Raw genomic sequence first — 18,295 nt, forward strand, 5'->3', positions numbered from 1 at the left:
GCTTATTTTTATATTATGAAATGCCTTTATATGTGCAATTGCAATTAGAAAGTTGTTCCATATGTGAGTCATTACATGTATGCATCCAATTAGTACATGTATGTATCCAATCAACTAATTAGTAATGCTATTGGTCCGGTGCATTTTAAAAAGAGCCTGCCAGGCTGCTGATGTATCCTCTGACGAAACCGCTCTTGGATAACAGCGGAAAAACGCGTAAGGAAGGTGATTACCGGACACTCTGATTGCTGAGATATAAGCCCGTTCATGAACGAGCTACATCACGGCGGACGTCTGATGTAAAGACAGCGGTGAAGGGGAAAAAGCAATTTGAGACCGAGCAAAAGGAGGTCTCTACCCCACGGCAGGGAGAAATATCCCGACCGCGAGTGCCAATAAGATCCAGCCACGGTTAACGGGGGTCGTAGCATACCGCTGTGTTTCACCAACCATCACAGCGCTCTCCCCCTGTTTTCTTTCATTACTCACGTGAGTTACATATGAACTTTAACTGCAGTAAATAAGAGGCGTTGGTTACAACTGTTGCTGTTCATCCACAAGAAGGAATTTAATGTATCAATTACAATTGGAAAGTAATGATTAAATTACAACAGCTGTATCCAGGAGGATTTTTTGGACACTTTAATAAACATTCCGTTGTCATCAAGGGCAATATGAAATAGATCCTGATTACATTTAGATATGGATAGTGGTGCCTATATATGTTGACTCCTTTGTATTTTATTGAATGTGGGTTTCTTCTGTCTATATATATTTTTTAAAAATAAAGAGCTTGTATATTTTATTTTTTGTGCTCCCTTAATAACAAGTGTGATTATCTTTAAAATTTGGTTTATTATTGGTAGAACAGTACTACCTATGGGAGCAGCATTTTATAATATATGGTGAAAATTAATAGATGTATAAAGATTAAATAAGCAACAAATTGGTGAAATAGATAAGTTTTGATAGGAGCGCTGGGTTCTATATATATATATTGACATTTGGTTATATATATGTATAGACTTTATAAATTCTTGACAGAGATGTGCCTGAGCAGCGGCCCTCCCCAGCCCTATCCCAAATCATACTTATTTTGCATAGGAGATACCATGGTCATGAAGATTGTTCTCCCATGGTGAGGTTCATTCATTGCATTCTGGGTATGCTGACCCCTGTGATTTCCCCAAATGTGGGAAACTCGACTGCATTATTTGTGGTAGTGGGGGACTGTGTTTGTGCTTTCCTCTGGTCAGCTCTGGTAAAAGTCAGATTTATTTGTCTCAGATCTTCCTCTAGCCTTGTTCTTCTTTCGAGAGTTTCCATGTGCTGCCTCAGTTGGATCTTCATACACTTGACAGGGGGGTGCCCGAGCAGCGACCCTCCCCAGCTCTAGCCCAACTCCTACTTACCTGCCAGGTGAGATACTATGATCATGAAGGTGCTTCTCCCAGGGCAAGGCTCACCCATTGCACTCTGGGTGTGCTGCTCCTGCGGTTTCCCCAAATGTTGGACACTTGACTGCATAATTTGTGTTTCCTCTGGTCGGCTCTCGTATAATTCAGATCTCTTTGTCTCAGGTCTCTCTCCAGCCTAGTTTGCTGTCTGTTTCCACTTCTCTTTTCTTGAGTTGCTCCCTTCTATGCCCTTGCGCACTATCCTGACTTCTCCCGTCTGCTTACTTTGTGCCTTCCAACGCACAATGCAAACTACAGGTAGTGCTGCAGGGCCCACACCCTTTTACTTGCCTTACAGAGCAGCTCTGGAGCTGTTACAGTGCCCAGCTGCTGCAAGAAATCAGCTTGAATGCTTCAGGGGCTGGGGCATAGCCCCACACCGAAGGAGGGTGGAGGTGTTTAATGCGAACTAGGGGTCATCCAAGCGCCGCAAAAGGCCGCCATGCCCTGCACGCCCCTTTTCTCTTTTCATATGCAGACGAGGGTTGAAGCCAACTTTGACCCACTGCTTGGATGACATCACCATATGCAAATCCATCTGCTGCAGGCCTTCCCCCAGGAATGCTTGCACTAGTTGTTGCATTTGGTTTGTTGTTTGGGGGTGCTTCAGTATTATGCAGCCTTCTGCCCTCCAATGTTCATCTGAAAATTTGTGTTCTCCCTGCAGTTGTTGTCCCCAGATGAGAGTTCCCTTGTGCTGCCTCAGTTGAATCTCCTTTACTTGACAGAGATGTGCCTGAGCAGCGGCCCTCCCCAGCCCTATCCCAAGTCATACTTATTTTGCATAGGAGATACCATGGTCATGAAGATTGTTCTCCCAGGGTGAGGTTCATTCATTGCATTCTGGCTATGCTGACCCCTATGATTTCCCCAAATGTGGGAAACTCGACTGCATTATTTGTGGCAGTGGGGGACTGTGTTTGTTCTTTCCTCTGGTCAGCCCTGGTAAAAGTCAGATTTATTTGTCTCAGATCTTCCTCTAGCCTTGATCTTCTATCGAGAGTTTCCTTGTGCTGCCTCAGTTGGATCTACTTCACTTGACAGGGGGGTGCCCGAGCAGCGACCCTCCCCAGCTCTATCCCAAATCCTACTTACCTGCCAGGTGAGATACTATGATCATGAAGGTGCTTCTCCCAGGGCAAGTCTCACCCATTGCACTCTGGGTGTGCTGCTCCTGCGATTTCCCCAAATGTGGGAAACTTGACTGCATAATTTGTGTTTCCCCTGGTCGGCTCTCGTATAATTCAGATCTCTTTGTCTCAGGTCTCTCTCCAGCCTAGTTTGCTGTCTATTTCCACTTCTTTTTTCTTGAGCCGCTCCCTTCTATGCCCTTGCGCACTATCCTGACTTCTCCCGTCTGCTTAATTTGTGCCTTCCAACGCACAATGCGAACTAAAGGTAGTGCTGCAGGGCCCACACCCTTTTACTTGCCTTACAGAGCAGCTCTGGAGCTGTTACAGTGCCTAGCTGCTGCAAGAAATCAGCTTGAATGCTTCAGGGGCTGGGGCATAGCCAACATGAGCCCCACACCGAAGGAGGGTGGAGGTGTTTAATGCGAACTAGGGGTCATCCAATCGCCGCAAAAGGCCGCCATGCCCTGCACGCCCCTTTTCTCTTTTCATATGCAGACGAGGGTTGAAGCCAACTTTGACCCACTGCTTGGATGACATCACCATATGCAAATCCATCTGCTGCAGCCTTCCCCCAGGAATGCTTGCACTAGTTGTTGCATTTGGTTTGTTGTTTGGGGGTGCTTCAGTATTAGGCAGCCTTCTGCCCTCCCATGTTCATCTGAAAATATGTGTTCTCCCTGCAGTTGTTGTCCCCAGATGAGAGTTCCCTTGTGCTGCCTCAGTTGAATCTTCTTTACTTGACAGAGATGTGCCTGAGCAGCGGCCCTCCCCAGCCCTATCCCAAATCATACTTATTTTGCATAGGAGATACCATGGTCATGAAGATTGTTCTCCCAGGGTGAGGTTCATTCATTGCATTCTGGGTATGCTGACCCCTGTGATTTCCCTAAATGTGGGAAACTCGACTGCATTATTTGTGGTAGTGGGGGACTGTGTTTGTGCTTTCCTCTGGTCAGCTCTGGTAAAAGTCAGATTTCTTTGTCTCAGATTTTCCTCTAGCCTTGTTCTTCTTTCGAGAGTTCCCTTGTGCTGCCTCAGTTGGATCTCCTTCACTTGACAGGGGGGTGCCCGAGCAGCGACCCTCCCCAGCTCTAGCCCAACTCCTACTTACCTGCCAGGTGAGATACTATGATCATGAAGTTGCTTCTCCCTGGGCAAGGATCACCCATTGCACTCTGGGTGTGCTGCCCCTGTGATTTCCCCAAATGTGGGAAACTTGACTGCGTAATTTGTGTTTCCCCTGGTCGGCTCTCATATAATTCAGATCTCTTTGTCTCAGGTCTCTCTCCAGCCTAGTTTGCTGTCTGTTTCCACTTCTTTTTTCTTGAGCCCCTCCCTTCTATACCCTTGTGCACTATCCTGACTTCTCCTCCCGTCTGCTTACTTTGTGCCTTACAATGCACAATGCAAACTACAGGTAGTGCTGCAGGGCCCACACCCTTTTACTTGCCTTACAGAGCAGCTCTGGAGCTGTTACAGTGCCCAGCTGCTGCAAGAAATCAGCTTGAATGCTTCAGGGGCTGGGGCATGGCCAACATGAGCCCCACACAGAAGGAGGGTGGGGGTATTTAATGCGAACTAGGGGTCATCCAAGCGCCGCAAAAGGCCGCCATGCCCTGCATACCCCTTTTCTCTTTTCATATGCAGATGAGGGTTCCAGACAACTTTGGCCCACTGCTTGGATGACATCACCGTATGCAAATCCGTCTTCTGCAGACCTTCCCCCAGGAATGCTTGTACTAGTTGTTGCATTTGGTTTGTTGTTTGGGGGTGCTTCAGTATTAGGCAGCCTTCTGCCCTCCCATGTTCATCTGAAAATATGTGTTCTCCCTGCAGTTGTTGTCCCCAGATGAGAGTTCCCTTGTGCTGCCTCAGTTGAATCTCCTTTACTTGACAGAGATGTGCCTGAGCAGCGGCCCTCCCCAGCCCTATCCCAAATCATACTTATTTTGCATAGGAGATACCATGGTCATGAAGATTGTTCTCCCAGGGTGAGGTTCATTCATTGCATTCTGGGTATGCTGACCCCTGTGATTTCCCCAAATGTGGGAAACTGGACTGCATTATTTGTGGTAGTGAGGGACTGTGTTTGTGCTTTCCTCTGGTCAGCTCTGGTAAAAGTCAGATTTCTTTGTCTCAGATCTTCCTCTAGCCTTGTTCTTCTTTCGAGAGTTTCCTTGTGCTGCCTCAGTTGGATCTCCTTCACTTGACAGGGGGGTGCCCGAGCAGCGACCCTCCCCAGCTCTAGCCCAACTCCTACTTACCTGCCAGGTAAGATACTATGATCATGAAGGTGCTTCTCCCAGGGCAAGGCTCACCCATTGCACTCTGGGTGTGCTGCTCCTGCGATTTCCCCAAATGTGGGAAACTTGACTGCATAATTTGTGTTTCCCCTGGTCGGCTCTCGTATAATTCAGATCTCTTTGTCTCAGGTCTCTCCCCAGCCTAGTTTGCTGTCTGTTTCCACTTCTCTTTTCTTGAGCCGCTCCCTTCTATGCCCTTGCGCACTATCCCAGGATAATTATTGTAGCTGGTCTGCGGGTAACAGCTCTCAGATCCACTTCTAGAAAAAATGCAACAATGTAATTTGAGTGACAAACTGCAGAGATGAACCCTTTCTGTGACTGCTGCACAGGGATCACACAAACTCTATTCATAGGGCTGACTTCACTTAGGGGAGATGTTCTCGCCCCGCAAAGAAGTGCGAGTATATACCGCACTTACGGTACCATTGGATTTACAGATATTTTCTTGCAATACACTATGGGGGTCATTCTGAGTTGATTGCTCGCTAGCAGTTTTTAGCAGCCTTAAAATGGTGGAGTTAACATATCTCACGTGGAAGGTGGTCATGTTATTAGCCTTGGCTTCGGCTAGGCGAGTGTCGGAATTAGCGGCTTTGTCACATAAAAGCCCATATTTGGTGTTCCATGTGGATAGAGCGGAATTGCGGACCCATCCTCAATTCCTACCAAAAGTGGTCTCATCTTTTCATATGAACCAATCTATTGTGGTGCCTTTGGCTACGCGTGACTTGGAGGATTCCGAGTTACTTGATGTGGTCAGGGCTTTGAAAATTTACGTGGCCAGGACGGCTAGAGTCAGGAAAACTGAAGCGCTGTTTGTCCTGTATGCAACCAACAAGATTGGTGCCCCTGCTTCAAAGCAGGCTATTGCTCGCTGGATTTGTAACACGATTCAGCAAGCGCATTCTATGGCTGGATTGCAGTTACCGAAATCGGTCTAGGCCCATTCCACGAGGAAAGTGGGCTCTTCTTGGGCGGCTGCCCGAGGGGTCTCGGCACTACAGCTGTGTCGAGCTGCTACTTGGTCAGGTTCAAACACCTTTTCAAAATACTATAAGTTTGATACCCTGGCTGAGGAGGAACTCATGTTTGCTCAATCGGTGCTGCAGAGTCATCCGCACTCTCCCGCCCGTTTTGGAGCTTTGGTATAATCCCCATGGTCCTTATGGAGTCCCCAGCATCCTCTAGGACGTTAGAGAAAATAAGATTTTAAACCTACCGGTAAATCTTTTTCTCGTAGTCCGTAGAGGATGCTGGGCGCCCGTCCCAAGTGCGGACTACTTCTGCAATACTTGTATATAGTTATTGCTTCAATAAGGGTTATGTTATAGTTGCATCGGTCCTGCACTGATGCTACAGTATGTTGTTTTTTCGTACTCATAACTGGGTAGTTTATCACAAGTTATACGGTGTGATTGGTGTGGCTGGTATGAATCTTGCCCTGGATTAACAAAATCCTTTCCTCATACTGTCAGTCTCCTCTGGGCACAGTTTCTCTAACTGTGGCATAGAGGCGCATAGAGGGAGGAGCCAGTGCACACCCAGAACTAAAGTCTTTCTTAAAGTGCCCATGTCTCCTGCGGAGCCCGTCTATCCCCATGGTCCTTACGGAGTCCCCAGCACCCTCTACGGACTACGAGAAAAAGATTTACCGGTAGGTTTAAAATCTTATTTTCTACTTTATTCTTTTCTATCCTAGTTTATTACGACCAACTCTCATCCAAGGAGTTTGATATTCTACTACCTGCATGCAATTTAAATTGCTTAAATTGTTTATATGGTTGATTTGTCCTTCACAACCCATAATCTGCAACTTGGATGTACTTGTGTCATTGAAAATCTTATAATAAAAATGTTTATATATTGAAAAAAAAAGTTATAAGACATATGCATTCAATATTTGAAGAAACAAAATAAAATAAAGCTATGTATTGGGTTTCACTAACAAGCACATTGGAAGACTTGACTACTGTTAAAAGACATGCATTACATGGTATAGAGCCACAGACCACAATGTAGTAAAATAAAAACAAACTTACATGTGCTAGAGCTGGGGAGGGTCGCTGCTCGGGCAGCCCCCTGTCAAGTGAAGGAGATCCAACTGAGGCAGCACAAGGGAACTCTCGAAAGAAGAACAAGGCTAGAGGAAAATCTGAGACAAAGAAATCTGACTTTTACCAGAGCTGACCAGAGGAAAGCACAAACACAGTCCCCCACTACCACAAATAATGCAGTCGAGTTTCCCACATTTGTGGAAATCACAGGGGTCAGCAAACCCAGAATGCAATGAATGAACCTCACCCTGGGAGAACAATCTTCATGACCATGGTATCTCCTATGCAAAATAAGTATGATTTGGGATAGGGCTGGGGAGGGCCGCTGCTCAGGCACATCTCTGTCAAGTAAAGGAGATTCAACTGAGGCAGCACAAGGGAACTCTCATCTGGGGACAACAACTGCAGGGAGAACACATATTTTCAGATGAACATGGGAGGGCAGAAGGCTACCTAATACTGAAGCACCCCCAAACAACAAACAAAATGCAACAACTAGTGCAAGCATTCCTGGGGGAAGGCCTGCAGCAGATGGATTTGCATATGGTGATGTCATCCAAGCAGTGGGTCAAAGTTGGCTTCAACCCTCGTCTGCATATGAAAAGAGAAAAGGGGCGTGCAGGGCATGGCAGCCTTTTGCGGCGCTTGGATGACCCCTAGCTCGCATTAAACACCTCCACCCTCCTTCGGTGTGGGGCTCATGTTGGCCATGCCCCAGCCCCTGAAGCATTCAAGCTGATTTCTTGCAGCAGCTGGGCACTGTAACAGCTCCAGAGCTGCTCTGTAAGGCAAGTAAAAGGGCGTGGGCCCTGCAGCACTACCTGTAGTTCGCATTGTGCGTTGGAAGGCACAAATTAAGCAGACGGGAGAAGTCAGGATAGTGCGCAAGGGCATAGAAGGGAGCGGCTCAAGAAAAAAGAAGTGTAAACAGACAGCAAACTAGGCTGGAGAGAGACATGAGACAAAGAGATCTGAATTATACGAGAGCCGACCAGGGGAAACACAAATTATGCAGTCAAGTTTCCCACATTTGGGGAAATCGCAGGAGCAGCACACCCAGAGTGCAATTGGTGAGCCTTGCCCTGGGAGAAGCACCTTCATGATCATAGTATCTTACCTAGCAGGTAAGAAGGAGTTGGGCTAGAGCTGGGGAGGGTCGCTGCTCGGGCACCCCCCTGTCAAGTGAAGGAGATCCAACTGAGGCAGCACAAGGGAACTCTCGAAAGAAGAACAAGGCTAGAGGAAGATCTGAGACAAAGAAATCTGACTTTTACCAAAGCTGACCAGAGGAAAGCACAAACACAGTCCCCCACTACCACAAATAATGCTGTCAAGTTTACCACATTTGGGGAAATAACAGGGGTCAGCATACCCAGAATGCAATGAATGAACCTCACCCTGGGAGAACAATCTTCATGACCATGGTATCTCCTATGCAAAATAAGTATGATTTGGGATAGGGCTGGGGAGGGCCGCTGCTCAGGCACATCTCTGTCAAGTAAAGGAGATTCAACTGAGGCAGCACAAGGGAACTCTCATCTGGGGACAACAACTGCAGGAGTTACACATATTTTCAGATGAACATGGGAGGGCAGAAGGCTGCCTAATACTGAAGCACCCCCAAACAACAAACCAAATGCAACAACTAGTGCAAGCATTCCTGGGGGAAGGCCTGCAGCAGATGGATTTGCATATGGTGATGTCATCCAAGCAGTGGGTCAAAGTTGGCTTCAACCCTCGTCTGCATATGAAAAGAGAAAATTGGCATGCAGGGCATGGCGGCCTTTTGCGGTGCTTGGATGACCCCTAGTTCGCATTAAACACCTCCACCCTCCTTCGGTGTGGGGCTCATGATGGCTATGCCCCAGCCCCTGAAGCATTCAAGCTGATTTCTTGCAGCAGCTGGGCACTGTAACAGCTCCAGAGCTGCTCTGTAAGGCAAGTAAAAGGGTGTGGGCCCTGCAGCACTACCTGTAGTTTGCATTGTGCGTTGGAAGGCACAAAGTAAGCAGACGGGAGAAGTCAGGATAGTGCGCAAGGGCATAGAAGGGAGCAACTCAAGAAAAGAGAAGTGGAAACAGACTGCACATTAGGCTGGAGAGAGACCTGAGACAAAGAGATCTGAATTATACGAGAGCCGACCAGGTGAAACACAAATTATGCAGTCAAGTGTCCAACATTTGGGGAAACCGCAGGAGTTGCACACCCAGAGTGCAATGGGTGAGCCTTGCCCTGGGAGAAGCACCTTCATGATCATAGTATCTCACCTGGCAGGTAAGTAGGAGCTGGGCTAGAGCTGGGGAGGGTCGCTGCTCGGGCACCCCCCTGTCAAGTGAAGGAGATCCAACTGAGGCAGCACAAGGGAACTCTCGAAAGAAGAACAAGGCTAGAGGAAGATCTGAGACAAAGAAATCTGACTTTTACCAGAGCTGACCAGAGGAAAGCACAAACACAGTCCCTCACTACCACAAATAATGCAGTCCAGTTTCCCACATTTGGGGAAATCACAGGGGTCAGCATACCCAGAATGCAATGAATGAACCTCACCCTGGGAAAACAATCTTCATGACCATGGTATTTCCTATGCAAAATAAGTATGATTTGGGATAGAGCTGGGGAGGGCCGCTGCTCAGGCACATCTCTGTCAAGTAAAGGAGATTCAACTGAGGCAGCACAAGGGAACTCTCATCTGGGGGCAACAACTGCAGGGAGAACACATATTTTCAGATGAACATGGGAGGGCAGAGGCTGCCTAATACTGAAGCACCCCCAAACAACAAACCAAATGCAACAACTAGTGCAAGCATTCCTGGGGGAAGGCCTGCAGCAGATGGATTTGCATATGGTGATGTCATCCAAGCAGTGGGTCAAAGTTGGCATCAACCCTCATCTGCATATGAATAGAGAAGAGGGGCGTGCAGGGCATGGCGGCCTTTTGCGGCGCTTGGATGACCCCTAGTTCGCATTAAACACCTCCACCCTCCTTCGGTGTGGGGCTCATGTTGGCTATGCCCCAGCCCCTGAAGCATTCAAGCTGATTTCTTGCAGCAGCTGGGCACTGTAACAGCTCCAGAGCTGCTCTGTAAGGCAAGTAAAAGGGTGTGGGCCCTGCAGCACTACCTGTAGTTTGCATTGTGCATTGTAAGGCACTAAGTAAGCAGACGGGAGGAGAAGTCAGGATAGTGCACTAGGGTATAGAAGGGAGGGGCTCAAGAAAAAAGAAGTGGAAACAGACAGCAAACTAGGCTGGAGAGAGACCTGAGACAAAGAGATCTGAATTATATGAGAGCTGACCAGGGGAAACACAAATTATGCAGTCAAGTTTCCCACATTTGGGGAAATCGCAGGAGCAGCACACCCAGAGTGCAATGGGTGATCCTTGTCCTGGGAGAAGCAACTTCATGATCATAGTATCTCACCTGGCAGGTAAGTAGGAGTTGGGCTAGAGCTGGGGAGGGTCGCTGCTCGGGCACCCCCCTGTCAAGTGAAGTAGATCCAACTGAGGCAGCATAAGGAAACTCTCGATAGAAGAACAAGGCTAGAGGAAGATCTGAGACAAATAAATCTGACTTTTACCAGAGCTGACCAGAGGAAAGAACAAACACAGTCCCCCACTACCACAAATAATGCAGTCGAGTTTCCCACATTTGTGGAAATCACAGGGGTCAGCATACCCAGAATGCAATGAATGAACCTCACCCTGGGAGAACAATCTTCATGACCATGGTATCTCCTATGCAAAATAAGTATGACTTGGGATAGGGCTGGGGAGGGCCGCTGCTCAGGCACATCTCTGTCATGTAAAGGAGATTCAACTGAGGCAGCACAAGGGAACTCTCATCTGGGGACAACAACTGCAGGGAGAACACATATTTTCAGATGAACATGGTAGGGCAGAAGGCTGCCTAATACTGAAGCACCCCCAAACAACAAACCAAATGCAACAACTAGTGCAAGCATTCCTGGGGGAAGTCCTGCAGCAGATGGATCCAATAACAGCTCCAGAGTTGCTCTACAAGACAAGTAAAAGGGTGTGAGCCCTGCAGCACCACCTGTACTTTGCATACACACATATAGGACAGCATCTCTTATATGCCCCAGGGTCAATAAAATAGTATCCTTATCTAGGGTATCCATCCCCTCAGATAAGGTATCCGTCCATGCTGCTACAGCACTACACACCCAGGCCGACGCAATTGCCGGTCTGAGTAAGGTACCCGAATGTGTATAAATGGACTTCAGGGTTATCTCCTGTTTGCGGTCAGCAGACTCTTTGAGGGTAGCCGTATCCTGGGACGGGAGGGCTACCTTCTTGGATAAGCGTGTTAATGCTTTGTCCACCCTAGGGGAGGATTCCCATCTTAACCTATCCATTGATGGGAAAGGATACGCCATAAGAATCCTTTTGGAAATCTGCAGTCTTTTATCTTGAGATTCCCAGGCTTTTTCACATAACTCGTTCAGCTCGTGTGAGGGGGGAAAGGTTACCTCAGGCTTCTTTCCCTTGTACTTATGTACCCTCTTGTCAGGGACAGGGGGTTCCTCTGTGATGTGCAAAACATCTTTTATTGCCATAATCCTATATCGAATGGATTTTGCCAATTTTGGCTGTAACTTTGCATCATCGTAATCGACACTGGAGTCAGAATCCGTGTCAGTATCTGTGTCAACAATCTGGGATAGTGGGCGCTTATGAGACCCTGACAGTCCCTGCGACATAGGATCAGGCATGGGTTGAGACCCTGACTGTCCCAAAGCTTCAGCCTTGTCTAATCTTTTGTGCACTGAGTTTACACTAGCATTTAAAACATTCCACATATCCATCCAATCAGCTGTCGCAGAGACACCACATTAATTTGCTCCCGCTCCTCTCTAATATAGCCTTCTTCCTCAGACATGTCGACACACGTGTACCGACACACCACACACACAGGGAATGCTTTTTCTGAAAACAGTTTCCCCACAAGGCCCTTTGGAGAGACAGAGAGAGAGAGTATGCCAGCACACACCCCAGCGCTATATAACCCAGGAATAACACAGTAACTTAATGTTTGCCCAGTAGTGCTGCTGTATGTAATTTGCGCCGAATTATGTGCCCCCCCTCCTCTTTTCAACCCTCTTGTCTACCGTGGTTTCAGCAGGCGAGAGTCTGGGGAGCTGCCTCAGCGGTGCTGTGGAGAAAAAATGGCGCTGGTGAGTGCTGAGGGAGAAGCCCCGCCCCCTCGGCGGCGGGCCTCTGTCCCGCTTAAACTGTAAAATTGGCGGGGGCTCATACATATATACAGTGCTCAGCTGTATATATGTTATATTTTTGGCAAAAAGAGGTTTATATTGCTGCCCAGGGCGCCCTGCACCCTTACAGTGACCAGAGTATGTGAGGTGTATGGGAGCAATGGCGCACAGCTGCAGTGCTGTGCATTACTTCAGTGAAGATCATGAAGTCTTCTGCCACCGCTGAAGTCTCTTTTCTTCTCATACTCACCCGGCTTCTATCTTCCGGCTCTGCGAGGGGGACGGCGGCGCGGCTCTGGGACGGACGGCGAGGGTGAGATCCTGCGTACCAATCCCGCTGGAGCTAATGGTGTCCAGTAGCCTAAGAAGCAGGACCTTGCAACTCAGAGAGTAGGGCTGCTTCTCTCCCCTCAGTCCCTCGATGCAGGGAGTCTGTTGCCAGCAGTGCTCCCTGAAAATTAAAAACCTAACAAAATACTTTCTGTCAGAAAGCTCAGGAGAGCTCCTGAAAAGCACACAGTTTCCACTGGGCACAGTATCAAACTGAGGTATGGAGGAGGGGCATAGAGGGAGGAGCCACTGCACACCCAGAACTAAAGTCTTTCTTAAAGTGCCCATGTCTCCTGCGGAGCCCGTCTATCCCCATGGTCCTTACAGAGTCCCCAGCATCCTCTAGGACATTAGAGAAAATAGGATTTTAATACCTACCGGTAAATCCTTTTCTCTTAGTCCGTAGAGGATGCAGGGCTCCCGTCCCAGTGCGTACTGTGTCTGCAGTTATTAAATGGCCCTTAACTCCCGAACATTTATGTGGAGACAACTTTCCCGACTTGACCATCTTCCTTGGATGTTTTCCCCCTGTGTGACTGCTCCCCAGCCTCGGAGGGTTGCATCCGTGGTCCCTAGGATCCAGTCCTGGATCCCGAACCATCGCCCCTCTAGGAGGTGAGAACTGTGCAGCCGCCAATGGAGTGATATTCTGGTCTTGGAAGATAGGATTATCCTCCGGTGCATGTGTAGGTGGGATCCGGACCACTTGTCCAACAGGTCCCACTGGAACACTCTAGCATGGAACCTGCCAAACTGAATGGCCTCGTAGGCCGCAACCATCTTCCCCAGCAACCGAATGCATTGATGGATTAACACTCTTGCTGGTTTCAGAATTTGTTTGACCAGACTCTGGATCTCCATAGCCTTTCCACTGGAAGAAAACCTCTTCTGTGTCCAGTATCACTCCCAAAAACAACAACCGCGTCATTGGGACCAACTGCGATTTTGGCAAGTTTAGGAGCCAACCATGTTGTTGAAGAACTGTCAGGGAGAGTGCAATGTTTTGCAACAACTGGTCCCTGGATCTCGCCTTTATCAAGAGATCATCCAAGTACGGGATAATTGTGACTCCTTGTTTGCGAAGGAGAACCATCATTTCCGCCATCACCCTGGTGAAAATCCTCGGAGCCGTGGACAGACCAAACGGCAACGTCTGAAATTGGTAATGACAATACTGAATTGCAAACCTCAGGTAGCTTGATGCAGTGGCTAAACGGAACATGTAAGTAGGCATCCTTATGTCTACCAAAACCATGAAATCTCCTTCCTCCGGACTGGAGATCCCTACCCTGAGAGATTCCATCTTGAAATTGAATTTCTTTAGGTAGAAATTGAGGGATTTCAGATTTCAGATTGGTCTGACTGAGCCTTCCGGCTTCGGGACCACGAAGAGGCTTGAATAAAAGCCTTCTCCCTGCTGACTAAGGCCGATTTGAACAATCGGTGAGGGGGAACGTCTTGAAACCCCAGTTTGTACCCTTGGGACACTATTTGTAAAACCCACGAGTCCAGGTCCAAATTATTCCAGAACTGACTGAAGTGTTTTAGACGTGCCCCCACTGGTGTGGGCTCCTGCAAGAGAGCCCCAGCGTCATGCAGTGGATTTGGCAGAAGCAGAGGACGATCTCTGCTCCTGCGATCTTGAAGAGGCTACAGACCTCTTCCCTCTTCTCCTTCCTCTACCTGCAAAGAAAGGGGAATCTTAACTTCTTGCATATCTATTGGGCCAAAATGACTGCGTTAGATAATGATGCGTCTTCATCCGTTGAGAGGGAACATAGGGCAAGAAGGTTGACTTACCTGCGGGAGCTGCCGAGATCAAATTAACTAGGCCGTCGCCAAACAAGGCTTCACCTTCATAGGGAAGAGACTCCCTTTCTTCTTGGAGTCAGCATCAGCATTCCCTTGGTGAATCCACAATGCCCTCCTATCCGAGACTGCCATGAAATTGGCCCGTGAACTCAAGAGTCCTATATCCCTTGCAGTCGTAAGTATGCTGCAGTGTCCTTGATATGATCCAACGTAAGGAGCATCCCATGTCTCCAGGATATCTATATCGGATGACAAGGTATTCGACCAATTCTTGAATACTACTACTCACCCATGCGCATGTAATGGCAGGTCTAAGTAATGTACCCGTGGTTACATAACTAGAAATAATGTAGCTTCCTGCATACGATCCGCTGGATTTGTGACAGGGCCCCATGCAGAACAGGGGGTGATTCCCACTTTATTCTGTCCGCGGCAGGAAATGAATAAACAACCGGAAACCTTTTGGGGATTTGAAACCATCTTGTCGAGCTGGCCCAGACTTTCTCAAACAGAGATGGAGGAACGTTACATCAGCTTTCATTATATATCTATATATATACATACATATAGACCCATTTGTCAGGAACAGCAGGGTCCTCAGTGATGTTAATATGTCCTTAATATCCACAATCATGTACTGAATGCTCCTTGCCAATATTGGATCTAATCAGGAAATATTATGGTCGACATAGGAATCAGTATCCGAGTCAGTATCAGTGTGTAGTAACTGGGCAAAATAACATTTTTGCGGGGCCTGAGGGAAAAGAAGCATAGCCATGAACATCACATCTTTTCTCTACGTCTGTGTCTGAGACACAGATTTATCCAACCTCACTCTGATATTACTGAAACTTTCACCCAGTCAGTTATTGGTGGTGCCAACAGGGCCACCATCATATGTCTGCATTCCTAATATAGTTTCCTCTTGGGAAAAACATTCAGCCACCGACATGTTGACACACATGTACCAAGTACCCACAGACACATCGGCTTATGGGGGATAGACCTACAGTAAATCTGTCAGAGGGACAGATGGGATTTTTCAGCTCACAACCCAGCGTCAAAAGTACACAGTCTGGGAAATAATAAACTCTATAGTGATAGACTTGTAACGCTCTATAGATGTGCTGGTGAGGTGAGGAAGAAGCCCCGCCGCTGTAATGGCACGCTTCTGTCCCGCTCAGAAACAAATAATTAATTACGCTGGTGGGGTAAGGACAGTGCCCAGGCACTAATGTCCACTTTTGCCAGCCTTTTGTGAGGAATTTATGCTGCCCAGGGTGCCCCCCCCCCCCCAACGCCCTGCACCCTGCAGTGCCTGTGTTTGTGTGGGAGCATGGCGCACAGCATTCCGCTCGCTGCGTGGTACCTCAGAATGCCATCTGTTCTTCTGCTACTCGCCTGTCTTCTGACTTCTGGCTCTGTAAGGGGGTGATGGCAGGCTACGGGAGTGGGCATCTAGGCGTACCCAGCGATCAGCACCCTCAGGAGCTAATGGTGTCCTGTCAGCCAGAAGTAGAGCCATTGAACTCACTAGAAGTTGGTCATACTTCTCTCCCCTAAGTCCCACGAAGCAGGGAGACTGTTGCCAGCAGCCTCCCTGAAAATAAGAAAAACTAACATAAGTCTTTTCAGAGAAACTCAGTAGAGCTCCCCTGTAGTGCATCCAGTCTCACTGGGCACAATTCTAAAACTGGAGTCTGGAGGAGGGGCATAGAGGGAGGAGACAGTTCACACCCTTTGAAAGTCTTAAAGTGCCCATGTCTCCTGCGGATCCCGTCTATACCCCATGGTTCTTAATGTGATCCCAGCATCCTCTAGGACGTATGAGAAAACAAATAACGCACACACGAGGAGAGAACAAAGGAAGGGGGGGGGGAGGGGGGGGGGTAAGGTAAGGTAGTAAAGGCATATTGGATAAACTACAACCTTATACATATTCATTAATGTACCAGTAGTTAGAAGTAGAAGAGCTCTAACAGAAACCACAAAGCTTATCTAAAGCCACACCACACTGGATATGCCCAATCTCATTTGATCTTTGAAGCAAAGCAGTATTGGACTTTGTTACTACCAAGCAGTCTCCCATCCATGTATTATCAGATTCTTTAGGTGTTTTTAAACTACCAACACCCTTTTCTTGGTACATTTAATTTTTACATGTATTCTTTTATGTACCAGAAGTTAGAAGTAGAAAAGCTCTAACAGAAACCACCAGCTCATCTACAGCCACAGCACACTGGATTTGCCCAATCTCTCCTGATCATGGAAGCTGAGCAGTGTTGGTCCTGGTTTTAGTACTTGGATGGGAGACCACCAGGAAATACCAGGAGCTGTGTGTATTTTTACAATACCAACACCGTTCTCTTGATGCATTCCATTTTGAAACATTGGGGCAGATCTATTAAGCCTGGTGAACTGATAAAGTGCAAGGTGATAAAGTACCAGCCAGTCAGCTCCTAACTGTCATTTTTCAAACCCAGCCTGTGACATGGCAATTAGGAGCTGATTGGCTGGTACTTTATCACCATGCAAATTATCATTCCACCAGGTTTAATAAATCGGCCGCTTATTCATTTATGTACTAGTAGTTAGAAGTAGAAGAACTCTAACAGAAACCACTAAGCTCATCTACAGCCACACCACACTGTATATGCCCAATATCACCTGATCTTAGGCCTGGTTTGTTCTTGGATGTGAGACCACCTGGGAATACCAGGTGCTGTAGGTAGTTTTATACTACCAACACCGTTCTCTTGATGCATTCTATTTTGAAACTTATTCATTGATGTAGAAGTTAGAAACAGCAAAAATCATCTACAGCCGCATCACACTGGATATGTCCAATCTCATCTTATGTTGGAAGCTAAGCAGTGTTGTGCCTGGTTAGTTTTTGGATTTCAGATCCTGCCTTCTGGTTTGGCCACGGCACCTCGGAAATTCACCAAGGTCATGGCCGTGATGACGACCCTTCACCATCGGTGGACCAGGGAGGAATCTCTCCTCCCGATAAACATTCTGGAATTGCGGGCAGTGTTCAATTCATTGATACTGGCCCTGCCTCTAGTACAGAACAGGCCTGTTCAAGTACAATCGGACAACGCCACCACGGTAGTGTACACAAATCATCAAGTCGGCACTCGAAACTGCATGGCAAAGCTGGAAGTATAAAAAAATCCTCAGTTGGGTAGAACGTCATCTGCCAGCAATATCGGCAGTGTTCATTCCCGGAGTCCTCAACTGGGAAGCGGATTTCCTCAGTCGTCAGGACGTTCACGCTGGAGAGTGGAGAGGCTGCAGCAGAAATATCTGCACTGGTGTCAGTAGGTGACTGAGGCAGGGATGACTGGGAGATAGTGGGTGACTGAAGCATGTATGAGTGGGATATAGTGGGTGACTGAAGCCGGGGTGACTGGGAGATAGTGGGTGACTGATGCAGGGGTGACAGTGATAGTGGGTGACTTAGGCAGGGGTGACAGGGAGATAGTTGGTTACTGAGGGAGGGGTGATAGGAAGGGGTTGGGTAAGTATGGGAAGAAAGTGGGTGACAGGGATAATAAATGAATAAGGCAGGGATGATAGGGAGATAGTGGATGACTGTGGCAGGGGTGACAGGGACAGTAAGAGACTGAGGCAGGGGTCGCAGGTATAGTGGTTGACTGAGGCAGCGGTGACTGGGAGATAGTGGGTAACTGAGGCAGGGGTGACAGGGAAAGTGTGCGACTCAGGCAGGGGTGATAGGGAGATAGTGGGCAGCATATCTCTGCCTCACTGCAGCAGCACATTCCTGCTTCACTGACAGCAGCACATCCCTGCAACGTTGACAGCAACACATCCCTGCAACATTGACGGCAGCACATCCCTGCCTCATTGACGGCAGCACATCCCTGCCTCACTTATAGCAGCACATCCCTGCCTCGCTGACAGCAGCACATCACTGCCTCGCTGACAGCAGCACATCACTGCTTCAC

The 18,295-nt window shown here is 47.9% G+C and overlaps 13 non-coding genes and 2 pseudogenes across 13 annotated transcripts; 8 read left to right on the top strand and 7 right to left on the bottom strand.

Annotated features, from left to right (window-relative positions):
* The first annotated feature begins 1,087 nt into the window (after positions 1-1,087).
* LOC134950854 (U1 spliceosomal RNA) lies at positions 1,088-1,251 on the top strand. Its single transcript, XR_010183700.1, has one exon. It is a non-coding gene; the product is annotated as a U1 spliceosomal RNA (small nuclear RNA).
* Positions 1,252-1,404: 153 nt separating this feature from the next.
* Positions 1,405-1,567, top strand: LOC134952754 (U1 spliceosomal RNA). The gene has a single exon (XR_010185187.1). It is a non-coding gene; the product is annotated as a U1 spliceosomal RNA (small nuclear RNA).
* Positions 1,568-2,228: 661 nt separating this feature from the next.
* LOC134951005 (U1 spliceosomal RNA) lies at positions 2,229-2,392 on the top strand. The gene has a single exon (XR_010183823.1). It is a non-coding gene; the product is annotated as a U1 spliceosomal RNA (small nuclear RNA).
* Positions 2,393-2,544: 152 nt separating this feature from the next.
* Positions 2,545-2,707, top strand: LOC134952425 (U1 spliceosomal RNA). The gene has a single exon (XR_010184950.1). It is a non-coding gene; the product is annotated as a U1 spliceosomal RNA (small nuclear RNA).
* Positions 2,708-3,377: 670 nt separating this feature from the next.
* Positions 3,378-3,541, top strand: LOC134950416 (U1 spliceosomal RNA). Its single transcript, XR_010183338.1, has one exon. It is a non-coding gene; the product is annotated as a U1 spliceosomal RNA (small nuclear RNA).
* Positions 3,542-3,693: 152 nt separating this feature from the next.
* Positions 3,694-3,835, top strand: LOC134953319 (U1 spliceosomal RNA; annotated as a pseudogene).
* A 695-nt stretch (positions 3,836-4,530) lies between these two features.
* LOC134951139 (U1 spliceosomal RNA) lies at positions 4,531-4,694 on the top strand. Its single transcript, XR_010183934.1, has one exon. It is a non-coding gene; the product is annotated as a U1 spliceosomal RNA (small nuclear RNA).
* Positions 4,695-4,846: 152 nt separating this feature from the next.
* LOC134952477 (U1 spliceosomal RNA) lies at positions 4,847-5,009 on the top strand. Its single transcript, XR_010184990.1, has one exon. It is a non-coding gene; the product is annotated as a U1 spliceosomal RNA (small nuclear RNA).
* Positions 5,010-7,084: 2,075 nt separating this feature from the next.
* Positions 7,085-7,248, bottom strand: LOC134950830 (U1 spliceosomal RNA). The gene has a single exon (XR_010183681.1). It is a non-coding gene; the product is annotated as a U1 spliceosomal RNA (small nuclear RNA).
* Positions 7,249-7,919: 671 nt separating this feature from the next.
* Positions 7,920-8,082, bottom strand: LOC134953593 (U1 spliceosomal RNA). Its single transcript, XR_010185665.1, has one exon. It is a non-coding gene; the product is annotated as a U1 spliceosomal RNA (small nuclear RNA).
* A 152-nt stretch (positions 8,083-8,234) lies between these two features.
* Positions 8,235-8,398, bottom strand: LOC134951286 (U1 spliceosomal RNA). Its single transcript, XR_010184055.1, has one exon. It is a non-coding gene; the product is annotated as a U1 spliceosomal RNA (small nuclear RNA).
* Positions 8,399-9,069: 671 nt separating this feature from the next.
* Positions 9,070-9,232, bottom strand: LOC134953220 (U1 spliceosomal RNA). Its single transcript, XR_010185496.1, has one exon. It is a non-coding gene; the product is annotated as a U1 spliceosomal RNA (small nuclear RNA).
* Positions 9,233-9,384: 152 nt separating this feature from the next.
* LOC134951191 (U1 spliceosomal RNA) lies at positions 9,385-9,548 on the bottom strand. Its single transcript, XR_010183977.1, has one exon. It is a non-coding gene; the product is annotated as a U1 spliceosomal RNA (small nuclear RNA).
* A 694-nt stretch (positions 9,549-10,242) lies between these two features.
* Positions 10,243-10,384, bottom strand: LOC134952802 (U1 spliceosomal RNA; annotated as a pseudogene).
* Positions 10,385-10,536: 152 nt separating this feature from the next.
* Positions 10,537-10,700, bottom strand: LOC134950985 (U1 spliceosomal RNA). Its single transcript, XR_010183807.1, has one exon. It is a non-coding gene; the product is annotated as a U1 spliceosomal RNA (small nuclear RNA).
* Between the last annotated feature and the right edge of the window lie 7,595 nt (positions 10,701-18,295).

This window comes from Pseudophryne corroboree, chromosome 8 (assembly GCF_028390025.1).
Source record: "Pseudophryne corroboree isolate aPseCor3 chromosome 8, aPseCor3.hap2, whole genome shotgun sequence".
Lineage (NCBI taxonomy): Eukaryota > Metazoa > Chordata > Amphibia > Anura > Myobatrachidae > Pseudophryne > Pseudophryne corroboree.